We start from the raw sequence: 17,711 nt of genomic DNA on the forward strand, positions 1-17,711 counted from the left end.
TTTTGATAACATAACGGACTTTAGCGTACAAACTCTAACGAGAATCACTTTTACTCTCCTTCCTTTACAAAAAATAGGAGTGTTGGGGAATCCAAAACCCAAACCCAAAACTCATGTAACTTAATGTAAAATTCGTAAATATAACCGTACTTTTGAAACATAAAGTTGAAAAAATCTGGTTACTTGACCGGGTGTGATGTGAGCAATAGTCTGAACGGTTTTTTCTATTTATGATTTGGTAGCGATGACAAAATCTGTAGTTACAGATTTTAAACGAAATTTTTCTCAGGTGTACAATAGGTAAAAATAGGTTGACTGCTCTCGTATCTCGCATGTTATCTATTAAGTAACAAATTATTAAAGAGAAGTTGTGCACCCCCAAATTTTAGCACAACAATTTGATAAATCTTGCCTTAGATGGATGGATCTTGGGTAAAATTTATGAGTTAGAGTTTGAATCTACTGTATTCTGAATAAAAATTTAACTCTTCCAGCTTGAAATTGGTATTTAATACACAAATATATTCAGATATAAATTATCAAGGGATATGTATGACAACAAAACGTTATGCCTTGAGGATAAAATATAATTAATATGAAGAGAGGAAAAAATGTGCGATTCTTAGATTGAATAATTGAGATGAGAACTAAATTACGTGAGTGAAATTGAGACCACAAAAAATTTTGTTTATTCTGAAGAAATATTAAAAATTTTGTGTACATACCCTCGAATATGTCAAAATTCTAGCTTAAGCAAATTAAAACGGAAAATAACTTTTTTAATGGTGTTCTTATTTCTAATTTATTCAAACTGCCAAATTCCGACATTTGCTCTTGATTGTTTGTTTGTTATCTTCATCTTGTTCTTGTTATATGACGCCATTGCGACTGCTTCATATTAAAGGGCTGCAGTCAGGGTATTTACTAAGGTTTTTGGATGGGTTAATTCTCTGGAGCTTATGTGAAAGCGAATCGGAGAAATCAGGCAATATTTACTTCGTACTCTTGGAGAGTTTAGTCACGCTTCTACCTTTGGTTTTTCAGCTGCGACTGGCACAAGTCTTCTAGATATTCGTGACAGTATTGCACGTCCAACCTATCCTTCAGTTGTTCGAAGTTATCAATTTCTTCGAGAGGTATCGTCTGGAGTACATCTAAGGTATCTGCTCGCACAGCGATAATTAAGTTCACCACTTGTTCTTTATTTGACCAATTACTCACTATCGGCTGCCTCAAACTGCTTAACGTAATTGATCCAAGACGTCTCACCATCAAAAGTCGGGGCCTTGACTCGAGCAAAGCTACCAACGTGTTTTGAGTTGTGCTTGTTAGATTCTTTTTTCTTCTGCTGGAATATCTTGTATTCGAAAATTAACAATATTTTTCTCTAGCTCCTTTGCTTTTTTCGTTCATCTTTATCATTTTCACGTTATTATCAATGCAAATCTCTTCATGGTTGAAATATAGTTCTTCATAATGGATATATCATTCTTTAAATTTGAAATAATCTCGTCCATATTTACAGTCTTTAGTCTTTCATGGTCGAAATCTTCTCGTCCATTTTGGTAGAAATTGCCGAGATCAAGGTGGATAAGTTTCTGGATTAAATTCGTCTCTTACCAGTGCCATTTTGAGGCATTTTATTAATTCATTCTTCTTACCGGACGGTAAAACTCGCGATTCTCCAGTTCTGTTATTCGTTCCGTCACTTCCAAGTCACTAAGTGTCTTAGCCATATTTATTTAAGAAATCCCACTTTTTACACTAATGTAATGTTTTTCTTATTTCTAATTTATTCAAACTGTTTTTCGAAGTGGGGTGGATTTATATACAATTTTTTCTTACTAACTCAATTTATTTGTATGCTAACACTAAGTACCCATAAACTATTTACTTTTTAGTGAACTATACACTAAGATTTATTACTGCACTTATTTAAAACGGAATATAATAATTTATTTTTTCTAGGCCCGTTATAATATTCACGTCTTTTTTCATTCATGCATTTGTAAAGAATGTAATTACTGAATCGGCCAAAAAGCGTGAAAAAAAGTACTGTAGTGGTTCATTTTTTCACGCTTCTGCGTTAAAAAAAGTGCCGTACCGTGGAATTTTTTAACACTTTCTTTCTCATGGCAATTCAAGTACCAATAGTGATGTAACTTCTTCTTCACTTCAAATTAATAATGCTCACAGTTGTACTTTTAATATTACTATTACAAAATAAAAATTGATGAAAATTTTGTAGAATTTTTTGAAGTCTACGGAGATAGAGATAGAAAATTTTTTTTATGAAACTCGTGAGTAAAGTAACATTTTTTCACTCGTAGGAGTCCTACTCGTATTACTTTACTCACTTGTGGCATAAATAACTATTAACACACTGTACAATTGTCTATTCTGATGTGTTCGGTGTGACACCAGATTATTTAGTGTCTCTCAGCTTATAAATAAACTAGTATTTATAACCAATAGTGACAAAAAACACATAAATCACAAAGTCCTCCTAGAACTTGGTTCTAAAAACGATATAAACGAATAGCCGCTGTATATATAAAAACATGTAGAGAAACATATGAAAACATATGAAAGATGTTTCTTACAGCTAAATGATTTATTACTATTCCCGATTCAAAACATATTTTAATCCATCGCCAATTAGCCAATTTTTTTGCATGGATTTAATAATTTGATAATCACCCACATTGTATTAGCATTTATTTGTCAGTGCTATGAAAGCAGAATGAGAGAACGCAACTCATTACGTTCCGTCTTGATCGAATATTTTTATATCTCACTTAATAACTACCCTAGTCGTAAAGTTAGATAATTAGGTACTTTTTAGCTGGTATTTTATCAACAACATAATTCCAGTGGAAATAAATATTAAAATGACAGAAATATCCGCATTTCAATTAGGGAAATGCTGTACACTTATCCAATTAAAGGAAAAACAAGTCTACGTTCTTAACAAGCTCTTTGGCTGTTGGAAAACTGATGTAAAACCTTTGAAAATTGAATCGTTATGTAGGTCAAACACCTTTAAAAAATATACGAGATGTCGGACAAAGAAAGTGGGAACTCTGGAAAAATTATTGTGGGATAGAACAACATACGTTACTAAAATGATAAGTTAGGCCTTAAGTGGCGTCAAAAATATAGAACCAAAGTATTTTATAGAATTTTAGGAATCTATGGGTAGATTCTATTGAACCAACAGTACTCATCTATGAATCTAATATCAATAACTAAACATTTATTCAAAAATATTACTCTGGACGATATATTTATATAAAACTTACATCTTTTTCTCTACTAAAGATTGTCCATGCATACTTAATCTTTTACAATGCTCAAAAAATCCTTATACTGATGAAATAATATGCAGTACGATAAAGCACATTACCTTGTAGCTTGCAATGCTGCATATTCTTTTTATTTTTCGAAAGAGACACTATTTCAATTTATGTAGTAAATGTTGTGGGACCATTACCTTATCTGTCATTATCCAGAATTGTCATCTTCAATGTTCTCTACTCTTAAAAGACTATAAAATATTTTCGCACTTTTGAAATTATCTCAAAAATAAAGCACGTTGTATCCAAACAACATTTATTTATAAATATTGCGCTCGCCTAAGACATTTCTTGAAAACTGTCCTTAGATTTTCGAAACGCCAAGCCACGCCACGCATTTTTTGGGCGAATGACTTTAAATTGGAGAATTTTTCTAGGTTTATTCACGTAGATGCAACTTCTGAGAAAACCTAATATAATGAATCCATTAGATATAGGTGTGGGCTGAGGGAAGTAATATCTACTCTGCGGGAAATCGATTCATCCGGAATCATTTCTTCATCATAGATTGAGCCATCTTGCAGCATCCATGTTCAATTGTTTGGTGTTTTAGTTGAGGGTTTTCACTCCTCCAAAATCTGCAATTTTGTTTGTAGGCTTCGTATTGACTTCAATATCCAACGTAAAGTTTTGAGGGGTATCGCCAAAGCATTTGACCACTGTATCTTCGCTTCTTTTGCTCCGTGGCCGCACTTTTTTAAATAATAGTGATGATTGTTACTTCTAGATTTTTAACCCATGATAGCGCACTGCTATACTCGCGTGGTTACTAGGATACACCGGTTAAAAAATGTGAAAATTATGGATAACTCTGTATAAGGGATTCCATCCAGCTTTCCCTTTTAATAGTTATAAATAGATTTTGATTTCTGCATTCCCAGTAAACGTAGTTAAGATAATAATTTGTTTTATAGCAAATATTTCTTTAAGATATCATAGACAAATTCTATTATCACTATATATTTTGTACAATCTTCTTTATAACGTAACAGAGATTCCATTGGACGTGATTTACTGTTTTAAATACCCCAGTGATATTTTCTTTGTTGAAATTTCTCATAATCCAAATATTTCAAATTTTTAACAAAATATTTTAATACGTGAAATGTTAATATGCTTCTAATACTCTAATATTTTCAGTTTCCTTGTAAGGAGTAAATATGTACCCTTGGCCTGAAAATTCAGGTGGTGAAAATTAAATTTCCCTCCATTTTATCACCTATTTCAAAAATGTTGACTTTTCTTCCATTTCCCTTTGATCTTGTGACTTTACTTCCTTCAGAGTACATTTTTCGCAAACTTATACTACTGATGAAGTTTTCTTGTGTTTCTCCGTACACAATAATTTATCATCGCCGAATGGAAATTAATTTTAAGTTAATTTGTTTAGTAGCTGATGAATTGTTTTCAGTTAAATAACGCTCTTTTGTACATTTCTAAAACTCGACATGGAAAGATATATTCTCAAATGGATTCTTTACGTTTACTCGTATGTTACCACAAAACAGACGATTTGAGATTGTAGTATTCAGCATCATTCACAACCAATGTACAAACATAATTTTTTCACAATGAAGTAAGTAAGTGCTGAAATTTTTTGAAAAATTGTTGTTGATTATAGCAGGTGGTTTATTTACATTGTTTCTAGTAAATGAAGAAACAAAAAAATAAATAGATTGTCCTAGAAATTTTTCAAGAAAAACTATGTAAATAAACCGCCTGCTATAATAAAAAATATCAAAGGAAGTATGTCGAATTCCAGGCAGAGCCGGCTCCAGTACGGAGACGCATTCGTAACATTACTCCCTCCCAAGTAGAAAGTTACTTTTAAAACTCAATTGATAGCAGGGATTAGATGTTTATTGGCTGGTCGAGGCCATCGCTGTATGGAAAGTTAGTCCTCTAAACCTACTAAGCATGCAGTAGCTCAACTAACCAATTTACTTTATAGCTCTTAAGCTACTCTTCCATTTTATTACTATTGTGATAATAGTTAATCTGTTGAGAGCGTTCTAGATACAAAAAAAATATCTTATAGAACAAAATAACAATCATTTTGTCAACGGTTGCATAACATTTCTTATACAATATTTTAAGGATTATGATAAATTATTAGAGCTTTATTGTAATGTTTTCTGCAGGTCAGTTGTTTTGCAGTTATATAGAAATAATTATTTTATAGTAGTTGAATACGTGTATTGGTTAATACCTTATTAGAAAAATTAGATATCGAATAATGAGAATCCATTTTGCAAAGAGTTCTAGTAAAAATTTTCTAGCAGTGATTGGTAGCCATTTTGTAGTGATCTTTGCTGTGGTTTGCTGCTCTCTTACACTCATAGAATTTAATTGTTTGTGTTTGGAAAAATATTACAAGAAACAGTGGTTTCCGAAGCAAGAATTTTCAAAACATTTTGGGATCTCTTTCGATGAACCACGTCCAGAAAAAAGCTAAAATCAATCTATTACTGAAAACAAGAATCAGTACTGTGACATTAAGCAACTCTTCCAACCTAAATGATAAAGAAGTTGAAAGCAATACTGAAGAAGCTGAAATATATTATCAAATTATTAGTTGATCGGCCGAGCGTGTATACCATTTGCAAATTTAACAAAAAATAGTTACTATTATAAAAAAAAGTAATGACAGACCATTATCGTACAACCAACATCGTGACAAAGAAATTCTTAATAAACTTTCTCGCAATTCAATTCCTTGATTCTTTCTCCCGATTTTAATTGTTTCTCTCTTTTTTAAATTGATTTTTCAAATCGCCTGAGATCAGATGCGTTATTTAATATAAAAGTATTTCGTTGTAAGCCTTTTTGATATTCAAATAAATTCATCCAGTATAGCAGCTTATCAAGAACCAATATTAAATGGTTGATTGGGAGGTAAAACAAAACTAAATACATCGATGTACTGATATGAAGATTCGAAAAACCTTTTCACTACTTTCTTTAATTATTGTGTAGCTCCAATATCAGGTCGAATATATTGCTGTTTAGTTATTCCTGAATCTTATAGAGCAGTGATTCCCGGGAAAATGAGAATCATTAACTCATCTAGAGTGATGGAATAGAACTATTTAATCATATTTAGGATAAACGATGATTTGGATATCGGCAAACCGATCAATATTTGCTTCAGTCGCCTCTGACACTTCTTCTACTAACTTACACCCCTCTGTTAACCCCTTCGTTCATAAAACGCTGGCATTTTTTCACATATGCTTGTCTTCTCATTTTCTGTAGTCTTTCAATAATCTACAATATTTTTTTGCAGATTTCACTGGAAATTGTATCACTCGTAATATTTTATAATATCAGAACAGTTGAACGATTTTTATGCTAAAGGTTGTGATTAATATTGGAACTATTGAATGAGTGATACAGTCGTCACTCTGGTAAAAATATTTAGGTAATCTATGTATCTAAACAAACTTACTTGGTCTTTGTCAAATTTTCATTTATTTTATCGGCTTATACTCATTCACGATAATTTTCCTTGTGTAGCTTTTTCCCAATTTAGTGATATCCTCATTCAGTTCAAATCCTGAAGAAATCTAACCAACGTAATACACGTTGCGCTGTACTAAATCAGCAAACTTCTCCAGTTCAATCACGCTACTGTTTAAGACCACCAAATTAGATTATATTAGATAAGATGAACTAGGGCGTAGAGGCCGTGAATCTACCTCACGAACAATCATGACTTATTGATCTATTATGTAAAGCCTCGTGAATGCGGCTCACCTTTTCTGGCTCTTTTCAGACCTATAGTATTATCTCTTATCGTTTTCCCATTTTCTAATTATCATGATTTGATAGCTCTTTGAGAAACCTATAAACGGAGTTGTCCTGCCTTTCTTTGCCAGATGATCAGTTTCATCATTGTCGTATACTCCAGTATGGCCAGGTGCTCACCTTAGAGTAACTTTCTGGTTTGCTCCCATTGAGCAGTGATAAAGCTTCAATGCATTTATATATTTGCTTTGATTGAATTTTATAAGAATCAAGGTCTTGAAAACCCTGCTATCCGATAGGATAAATATCTTCGCATTGCGGTAATTCCGTTGTGTGCGATGTGACAATAGTGCAGGTTTTCGCCTGGAAAAAAGGACGGTCTGGACTCATTGGGATAGTGAGCTTGGTTCCTGGGCCATACATTCCTGCCTCTACTAGTCCATTTTCCTTTTTCTAGCACTATTGGAGAATGCCAATGAGCCTCGTGGAAACGCAATATTATTATTATCATTATGATTATTATTATTATTATTATTATTATTATGTAATTATATTTTCTCAGTTCTAATTTTTAGAGAGCAATAAAGGCTCATTAGCTGCTCTGGTGTCATATAAATTTGATTGATTGAGGAAGTTTGTTATCGGTATTAGTCCCGTATATTATCAACAACTAACATATGAGGATGTTTACTGAAGTACCTCGAAAGTGCACAATCTAGACAGCATATGCTACAAGTTTGAAGACGCCACGTTCTCTAGTTTTTGTTCAGCAGCCATCAATAGTGAACGTTTTCAGTGAATTTGTAAACATGCAAAAGATTGGTCATCGTTATGTAATACAATACTTTTATTTGTAAGGCCTTAGCCCAATCAATATAAAAGCTGAACTAGATTACATTCTGGGTGAGACTACTCCTTCGTTCTCAACATAAAAATATAGTAGTAGTACGACCTGCATCGCAGTGGTTGACCAAATGAGGTGACGACTCCAGAAATGTTGTAGTAGCTAAAAAGTGCAGTATATCGTTTATTAACTGAAAATTTGGACACGAGAAAGCTTGGCGCAAGATACCGCGTTTGCTGACAACGGAACGAATATAGTGTCGTGAAGATGTTTCCATCGCGTGTGTGTCAATGTTTTACAAAAATAAAGCCGAATTTTCATGTCGTTTCATAACAAATGAAGAAATGTGGGTCCATCACATCAAATCCGAAACAAAAGAACTATCAAAATAATGAATTAAATAGGAAGAACCGTATTCAAAGGAAGTAAAAATCGTTCAACTAAGAAATCCAGCAAAAACGGTATTGTTTGGTTATGAAAAATGGGATTTCTCTTTAAGAATGAATTGCTACCTCATGCATCATAAGTCGGCAGTTATTTTTTTTCAAACTACGATCTGCTTCTCTTAAAAATAATTGTCATATGAATATTTTCGAATATTTTATAGGTGCCGAATTATAAAGTCACCGTACTACATAAAATCAACTCCGCTATTATCTATTTCAGTAAATGTATTTTATATATGTGATGAAATGTGGAGAATTCTTTCATAATGAATTTTGATAATTTTTTTTTATATTTCATTAGAGACAAATAATGATGCAATTAGACGATTAATAAAATAAATTTGAATTATAATTGAATCGTAATACCGACAGCAGTAAAATCGTAACACCCATTTCCAAGATTCCTGCGCGAATAGTAACGATTTTTGCTGGCTCAATCCCGCCCTCGACGGCGATTTCGGAAACCAGCCAGTACTCTTTCTACTTCGGAGTTTGGTCCTTTATCCAGGACAGTAGCCGGTATACGATACGCGCAACGGGACATTTTCGACGTGAATCTGTACGTCCTTAGCATAAGTCTTCAATTGTTTATCAATAAAAGATTCAAGGATTAAAAAAATAAACAACTTAGTGAGTGATTTTAATTTTGAACTATTTTTTCTGTGTGGATTGAAGTGATTGAAAAACGTGGAAACGTTTTAATGTGTATTTATAATAAAAAAATGTGATTACTGATTCAGTTGATTTTGTTAACAAAATTTTTGTGACCACAACGAAGAAAACATGATAGAGAAAATATTATGGAGGATCCTGGAGAAGATTCTTTCACTTTGAAAGTTAGTTTCACTATTTATTCTTTCCAATGACTTATTGAATGATTTTATTTCCAATCTTTAAGCAACTTCAAACTATCAATAAGTAAGCTGAGAAATCTCTCAGTAACTGAAAGATTCATATTATTATGAATTGCAGAAAATTAGGCGGCTTTTTGTTTCCAGTTTGAGTGATAATCAGTTGATTGAATAAAATGAAAGGTTTAGTATTAATTTGTTATCACATTTTGTTTTATTGTTTTAAACGAACAAGAGGAGGGAATGATGTTGGTGAACAAAAGTCCTGCACACGTGCACGTGTGATAAAATAGGTATTCCTGTAGATAAGTTTATACTGTTCATCCTGAGCCGTGCTGGTAACCAAGAGGTATTTGCACAAGATTCATATGACCTACGAGGGAGATTCGATAGAAAAGTGACGATCCAATGGACAAGTTATTTTACTCTACAAAAATACATTTCATTCTTCAATGTGATTTTCCTTCAACTCCCCACATTTGTCCAATGACTTTCCAATTTTTAATTCCGATAATATGGAAATAATACTTCAACCGAATAGAATGTGGAGATGACACACTTGAAAAAGTACGATAAGAGTTCATGCATACCACTGTCAGAAAGTAAATGTAGCTCACTTCAAAAAACTATTACGGTAGATTCTTCAATTTGTAATAAATATTGAACATCGAAATTCTATACAGAACACATGAATTAAAATAAGATTATTGTCATAGTGATGATGACAGGACACAAAAAACATAGAAAGAGCTAAAAATGCGTTGGAAGTAGAAAAATAAGTTCAATGAATATTCACAATGAGATTTGTAAAACATTAACTATACATAGAAAGTAATGAAGTATATATTGAATGCAAATGAAGAATTAGCTTTTGTCACTACTGTAGTAGAAACTGGGCCGAAGAAATCTGATATAACAGTTTATTAAATACTTCAGAGAGGCAAATTAAACGGACAACATTAAGAGGAAAACTGGATAGGATTTTAAAGTTAGATTAGTGAAATTCATGATGATTCTAGATGATGATGAATTTAAATACTTGATATAACTAACTATCTTCAACACTACAGCTAGGGAGTTAGTACAATGTACTCTTCCATTGAAGAAAATTACCCAAAAATTATTGAAAGTATGAGAACTAGATTTAGTAATGTATGCTTGTAGAAGTCTTCACTTCGGAAATACTGATATGGACCAATGTACAAAACAGAAATAGAATAAGTACATGTTAAGATAAAATAGAGTCATAGATACGAGCTTAAGAAACTTTAGATGTTATATCAGAAACATGAATTTCAATGCTTCATCCTACGGCTGAATTCTCATTTTTGATTTGATTCTAGTATCGCAAAGATTTAACCATTTGAAGCTCATGCATCAGTATAGAATGATAGGTTAGGAAAAAATAGATGTTCGAATATTTTAATTCCAGTGTCCACATTTGAAATATAATATTTGTGGAATTATTATTCACAATAATTTTGTGATTGATCTGAAGAGTTGCAATGGAACTTTTGAATAGCAATGTATACAGTTTACTGAATAAAATTTATCAATAAATTCATAAATATCACAAATTTTGACTTCCATATATCATTGATCTAATATTAATTGTAAATTCGAATGATGTAGACAAGAAAATTGTTTGTTAAGGGATATAATCCAAAATTTTTCACTAAACGAAATAAAGTATATACTTGTGCTGGAAGTGCCACTTGGGTGTACATTCAAAATTCGTTGAAGTGTCAATCAGAAGTGACGTGATGCTTTGAATCAAAATATAGATTCCAAATAGCTAACATTCAGAGTGACACAACACCTCCATGAAATTGAATAAAATGGGAATATACATATAACCGTAACTACGTCAAACGTTACAATGACTGATAATCAGGAATCTTTGGACTATTTGGGTTATTGAATCCTTTATCTGACTACAAATGATCATAGTTGTGTGAATTTATATACAGAATTAAATGCGAGACATATATTACTAGTTAAATATCTTTTTTCTAATAGTTTGATAATTCAACTTCCAAAATAATGAGAATAATAACAGGAATGTAATATTTTGCTTAAGTTCTTGATGGAAACTATGGTTATAAAGTAACGTGGTTTCTTAAACGTAAATGGAGCTGGTGGTGGCATATTGAAAATTACTAGTCCCATTGAGCCAACTTGATGCAAGTTTCAAAGGTGTAATTTAAATTTTTCTGAAACGAGTTTTGTTAGACAGTGCTTCTGTTGATGTTATAAAAGTTTCCAAATTAGTGAATTTTTTGGAGAAATACGTGATGCTTTTCCATTATAGAAAAGGTTACAATATTCAGAGTTTTTGATCTTATTCTGTGAAGCTGAACATTTCTGTAATAAAAATTTGTTTCTGCAATATGTATGTTAGTAATTCAGTGGGCATTTAGAATCATTCGAAAAAAGCTAGATATACAAAACTCCTAAGGTAATGGTGTGTGTATAGTGAGATAAAATTATATTATATATACACTAATAACATTTGATTAAATAAAGAACTTAACAAGCAAAGCCTCATCAGAAATTTACTGAAATTGTTTTGATACACTCAGTGCCAGAAAAATATTCGTTTCGATATTTAAAGAAATCTCTGAGAGAAAAAAAAACGTCAACAACTTTTATTGTCATTAAACTAGTGGCATTATGATAACACCCGAAAATGATAAAATATCAATAATTATAATGGCACAAATATACTGGAATTTGAGTAGATTTGAGTAGTGAAAAATTTGATAATAATAAAAAAAAATACTTTTCAGATGACCCTATGATTGTAACTGATAATGCGAAAAAGTCTTCCATAAAAAAATCTTACAGAAACTTATCTCCCTTATACTAGCTATATATTCCAATTACTATGCGACTAAGAGATGTACTGCCTTAATAGGACTTCCGCGCCCATACAACAAAATTTCTTATCGTGTTTCTTTATCGGGAAGAAGATAACACGATTTTTTTCTCAAATACTCACTTTCCGATTGTCGACAGTTTCTATTAGGTCAAAAGAGGAATAGTGTTGATTAATCTCGATAAAATCGACGTCGATTCAAACCCTATTTCTTTGTACTAGCTTGAATACATTTCAAGTATTTGTTTCTGTTATATTTTGATCAATCTAGATCCATGAAATCAACCTTATTGAAATTATCACAAACTATCCAGTAAAATGAATATTATACGAAAATTCATAAAAATTTTTTTTGTATTTTGATTCTTTGTATAATATACGGAGATCTAAATATTATCTTAAGGACGTAAATTTGTATGACTATTTATTTTCTCTGACACAGATTACTTTTCCTTATAATATGATAATTATTTATCTCGAAATACAATTAATTTTGTAGACTTAATTAGTCAACTTGTCATTACAGCGAAGCAGTTCAGGAAGTTTCGCGTTTATCAATTGAAATTTGAAATTTCGAACATTTCGAACCCTTTTATTGTACGTGCATTTCTTGATCAGTTTATTTTGATTATATTGTTTCTAAAATGGAAGTATACTAAGTTACTTCGCCTATTTTATAAATATCTATTTCTGGTATGAAAATAAAGATAATTTAGAACGATCGCTCAAATACAGACAACATCGTTCACAGTAATCTTTATTTTAGAGTAGTGTACTGCAGTAGCTATCATCGCCTTCTTTGTTTAACAAGAAGTTGGATAGAGATTAGATAATGTTTTTGTATAGTGAGTTCGTATTTTTTCTGTTTAACCCCTGATGGTGGAAATATGATTTTGGGTAATGTGTACAGGCATGAAAAATTGGCGTTTCCAAGTATAATTTGGTTGGGAATTAGTTCTTGACAATTTAATTGAATCGAAAAATGTTGTATTATATTAATATATAAGTGTTGTATTTGAGCAGAAATTGGTTTTCTTCATTGAATTCATCGGAAGGAATGTTTTTCAAATTTGCTTTGTCGAGCTTTTTTGGTTTCCATAATTTAGAGAAAGTGTATTTTCTGAATTTATTTTGGTTTGCTTGTTGGTTGAAAATTGATAGAACATTATCGTTATCATAGTTATCATAAATTTGGCTAAAAATAGACATCTCGCCGATCAATTCTTACTTAAATTTGAAATTCATTTTTTTGCACTGAATTTGGTGAGAATTTTGTTTTATTGAAGTTACATTTTGTAAGAATTTGGATTATAGGATTTAAATTTGATTAAAAATCAGTTTGTTGTTAAATCTGATAATAATTCTTTTTTTTTTTCATTTGAATTGGTCATAAATTCCTTTCCTAGTCTAATTCACATATCGATTCGCTCCGATTCAATTGAATTATGAATAGACATATCTGAGATTGATTCGGCCAAGAAATTGTCTTTTCCAGAACACAATTAGTCAGTAATGAATTTTTATTAATTGATTTGGCGAGAGAATCATTTTTTTAGTTTATTATTAACAAAATTTTTCGATATACTGAAAAGTATCATTTCCAAATTCAACTTGTTGAATTGGAATAGATAACGTACATTGATTTTATCAATTCCTCTCACTTTAATAATATGATAATTTGGATTTTATTATTTGATATGATTAAAAGTATCTATTCCGAGTTCAGCTTGTATGAAATTTTCTGTTTTCCAAGTTCAATTTGGTAAAAAACTGAATTTTTCCAGTTGGTTTGATCAAAAATCATTATTTTTAGTTAAATTTGATTGAAAACTCACTTTTCTAGTATCAATCAGTCAAAATAGCGTTTTCTTAAATTCATTCTGTGGAAAATGAGAAATTGGATTTTCGCGTCTCAAAAATTAACTTTTCTTATTATAATTTGATTAAAATATCAATTCAAGCTTGATTTAATTCCATAGACTCAAAGAATCAACAAATATCATATTTTTTGGAGAAGGAAATTTAAAATAAATTAATATAATATAGTGGTCATTTTAATCCCGCACATGTTCTGCAAAAATTGATTATTGACAATTTCCATTATTGATAATTGTTCCTCTATTAAGTGATTATTTTCCACAAATTGATGCTTCTGTGTATCTTATTAATAATTAACATCTATCTAATAATAATGAAATTTTCTGGGAAACTTGATAAATTATTATTTTAATTTTTGGTGCAACTTAGTTGAAATTATGGCGGATTCAACCAATTAACCGGCAAATTTTGAAATGAACATTATTCAAAATTAACTAATATTTCTTCGCCAAGCATTGCAATGAATCAATTTAGAGCAATAGAGGAAGGTAAGCTCTCTTTTCTTGTTCTTGTCTTTGAGTCTGATTAATGTTCAGAATAAAGATAATGTACCTAAAAACGTTCTAGTTATGGTAACTTTTTGCTATTGACATTGAGTTGGTTTCAAAATCATATCTTGCAATAGTTCCGTACGTGATATCAAATTTCCAAATTTGTCAGATGGATAATAGAGCTTATACGATCTCTTTTTATTTATGATACTTCTGATAACTAAATGGGAACCTTGCTAACTACTTTTTTTGTGAGCTTCTATTACATTTTTCATAATAAAAGTTTTTCCAATCTCTTAAATAAGAAAACATCTCCTATTACTAAATCTAGGAATGTAGCTATCATATGCGATTAATCTGAATTCTTCATGGTAATGAAGCAAAGTGGTATGAATCTTTTGAATTGTCTCTAAAAATAATGTATGAGACAGCATCACTACGAAAGAGAGATTTATATGTTAATACAAGTGGTGAAACTTCAACTTTCTTGTGCTACTTCCCATTCTTCTAGAATGAAATCTCCTTCTCTTTTAATCATTTCTATTCGGTAAATGGCCTTGGTTCTGCTCTTGTTAATATTGTATGATGGGAATTTCCTTATTTCTTATTCTGTTATATAGCACAGTAATTTCTCTTTGATATCTTTTTATTTTGTGGAGTTTGAGGGCTTTTGTTACCTAAGAACTTTATATACTTAGTCTAGTGAGTTCTCATTTTTTTCAAACAATATTTCCATTAGTCTGGAATCGCTTTCCAACAAGTAACATTTCTCAAATTATTATTCTGATGTGCTAGGTTCTTCCTCTCTAAATAAAAGATGTACTCATATGCTCTGACCAAGTCTTTCTGCATTTTTTATTTTCAATACTTCTGACTCAAATACTACATTTTCCTTGTCACTTTCAAAACTAGTACTTTCCTGCACGGATTTCCTTATTTGTTGAGTTCTTCCGATACTTTCCTTTCCCTCATGCCTTGCCATCATTTCTTGCTCCAGTTTCCTGGTCGCTTCTTCTTCTATTTTTGTTGTAAGCAATAAATCGTAACGTAGGTTGTCCAATTTTCTTGCAAAAGAAGGAAATACATTACAAGAAATAGTATCTCTACTTGTTTAACAGTACGTTGTTAATAGTTTGGGCGATTGGTCGATAGAAATGGGAAGTGAAACCGCTTTTCAGTATCTAGGCACTGAAGTAACTACGCATTATGTTGGATAACAGTCGATTACACGTCAACTACGTTTTTAACATTACCAATGATTTAAACTTATCTATTACTTTAAATTAATGGAAGAAAATAAGATTTGTAGGCCGATTTTCATCAAATCAATCACATTATTCAGATGTATAATGTACACTCATAACCTATTTTGCTTGCCTCAATTCCAAAGATTTTCCATAGTATTTTTGAATCTGGAAAATTTCGAAAAAAATATAATACGTAACGCAGCACTAAAGTTTCTTGTTAGTTGCATCGGCTAAACTCCTCGGTAACTAATGTCCAGCCTCATCACAAAAAGTATGACTCTAGTGCCTTAATACATAAAACAACTACACTTTTATTGTTTTTAGAATGTTATTCTTGTTATTATGGAAAAACCAATCTGCTACTTTTTACACTTTACACCCACACTTATCGGTACTAAAAGCACCGCTGGCTCAATGGTTGAATTTATCATTCAAGAAATGATATTGAGAACTAAGCTTGTTCAAAAATTTCATTTTTTTCAGTTAATTTCGTCAGTAATTGATTTTCTGTTCGGAAATTAATTTTTTTTAGTTTACTTTGGTAAAAACTGGTTTTTTGTCATAAAAAATAAGCTCTTATAAATCCTCTAATTCTCTGAATATCATTTGTTAATTCTCGTATATTGTAACGAACCTAGATATATTGAAAGTCTAAAATTCGGCGAAGTCGCGCCCTTAACTTACTTTTTATAAACCGCGGAATCCGTTTGTTGTTTGTTTTTTATATACGTTTTTATAGCAAACGGTTTATTCACATTGTTTGTTTTGGATAATTTCTAGAAAGGTCTAATTATTTATTTTTTTCGCTTCTTTATGTTCTAGGAGTTTAAATAATTCTATTTGTGGTATATAAATGAGTTTCGGTAGCGAAGTTTAGCTCAGTTCATAATTAGTAGTCGTAATGAAAAACATTAGCGAAGTTATCGAATAATTTCAAAAAATTAGTTAAGTGCAGTGTATAGTATTCAAATAAATCAGGAACGTAAAAGATAGTGTTTATTAATTAACCTCATGAATAGAAATCGTACAAAACAAATACGAAAAACATTACAACATGTCCTTCAATTTCATTGCATTTTATCTGTCAAGTATTATTTGGTCAAAATTCTTCTCTTCCAAATTAAATTTGGTCAGAAATTGACATTTTTTTTTCTTTTTCATGGAAAATTGGTTCGTTGTGATTTATTTGAGGAAAAATTTGATTAACCTTCATAAATATGGTGAATGTGGTCAATTGCATAGTCATACTGTTTGTCCTATTTTTCACACAAGAAACAGTTTCTGTAACTTCTGACTAGCAGCACGATTCGTCCAATCATTCGATCTAATTCTGCTGTTATCATTCGATCTTTTGTGAATATTTTTCATCCATATCTCATAGCAACTCCAGTTCTCAAAATTAACACTACAACAAGCATAGAGAGGTCGTCATAAGTCAGGTAACGCTCTCGAAAAATCGGCATAAGTCCGGCAACCCTCATAAGTCTGACAAAGCTGTCAAAAACGATTGGAACAAATCATGTTCGTACTTCGGACAGTTGTGTCTGTGTCATGGTAATACATGCTCGTCGAGTAGACGCCTTTTCAGAATGAAAGACCGATAAAAGTTCACGCTCCAAGTAAGAGTTTTTGTTTGTTACGTCGTATCTACGTACGAAGATGGATTCCGAAACTTGCCGTCACCAAATCGTTCAACAGTCTGGAAGACGTACCCAAAATTCTTAAAAACGGGCTCTGTTACCGTCGCGCCGTATTCTTGACGACCGGTATCTGTAACGACTAATGGCAATATGGAAGCAGTGCCGCTGGCATTAGTTGAGCAACCAAACCAACCTGCAGTGCGGTTATCGGGAGAATTTCAAATATACGATTGCTTTTTACGACGAATGTTGAAGTGCATTCACTATCGAGTTTACCGTCCGTATCTCCTCCACGCACTTCCGGGAGTACCTCAATGCTCATTTTGGAGAATG

The 17,711-nt window shown here is 31.5% G+C and overlaps 1 protein-coding gene across 1 annotated transcript in view; it reads left to right on the forward strand.

Moving 5' to 3' along the window:
* Positions 1-8,863: 8,863 nt before the first annotated feature.
* Positions 8,864-17,711, forward strand: part of LOC130442609 (neuroligin-4, Y-linked) — a 394,311-nt gene continuing 385,463 nt past the window's right edge. Inside the window, exon 1 of the mRNA XM_056776885.1 lies at positions 8,864-9,229. The gene's annotated coding sequence lies outside the window, so the exon portion shown is untranslated. The remainder of the gene's footprint in view (positions 9,230-17,711) is intronic.

Source organism: Diorhabda sublineata, chromosome 4 (assembly GCF_026230105.1).
Source record: "Diorhabda sublineata isolate icDioSubl1.1 chromosome 4, icDioSubl1.1, whole genome shotgun sequence".
Lineage (NCBI taxonomy): Eukaryota > Metazoa > Arthropoda > Insecta > Coleoptera > Chrysomelidae > Diorhabda > Diorhabda sublineata.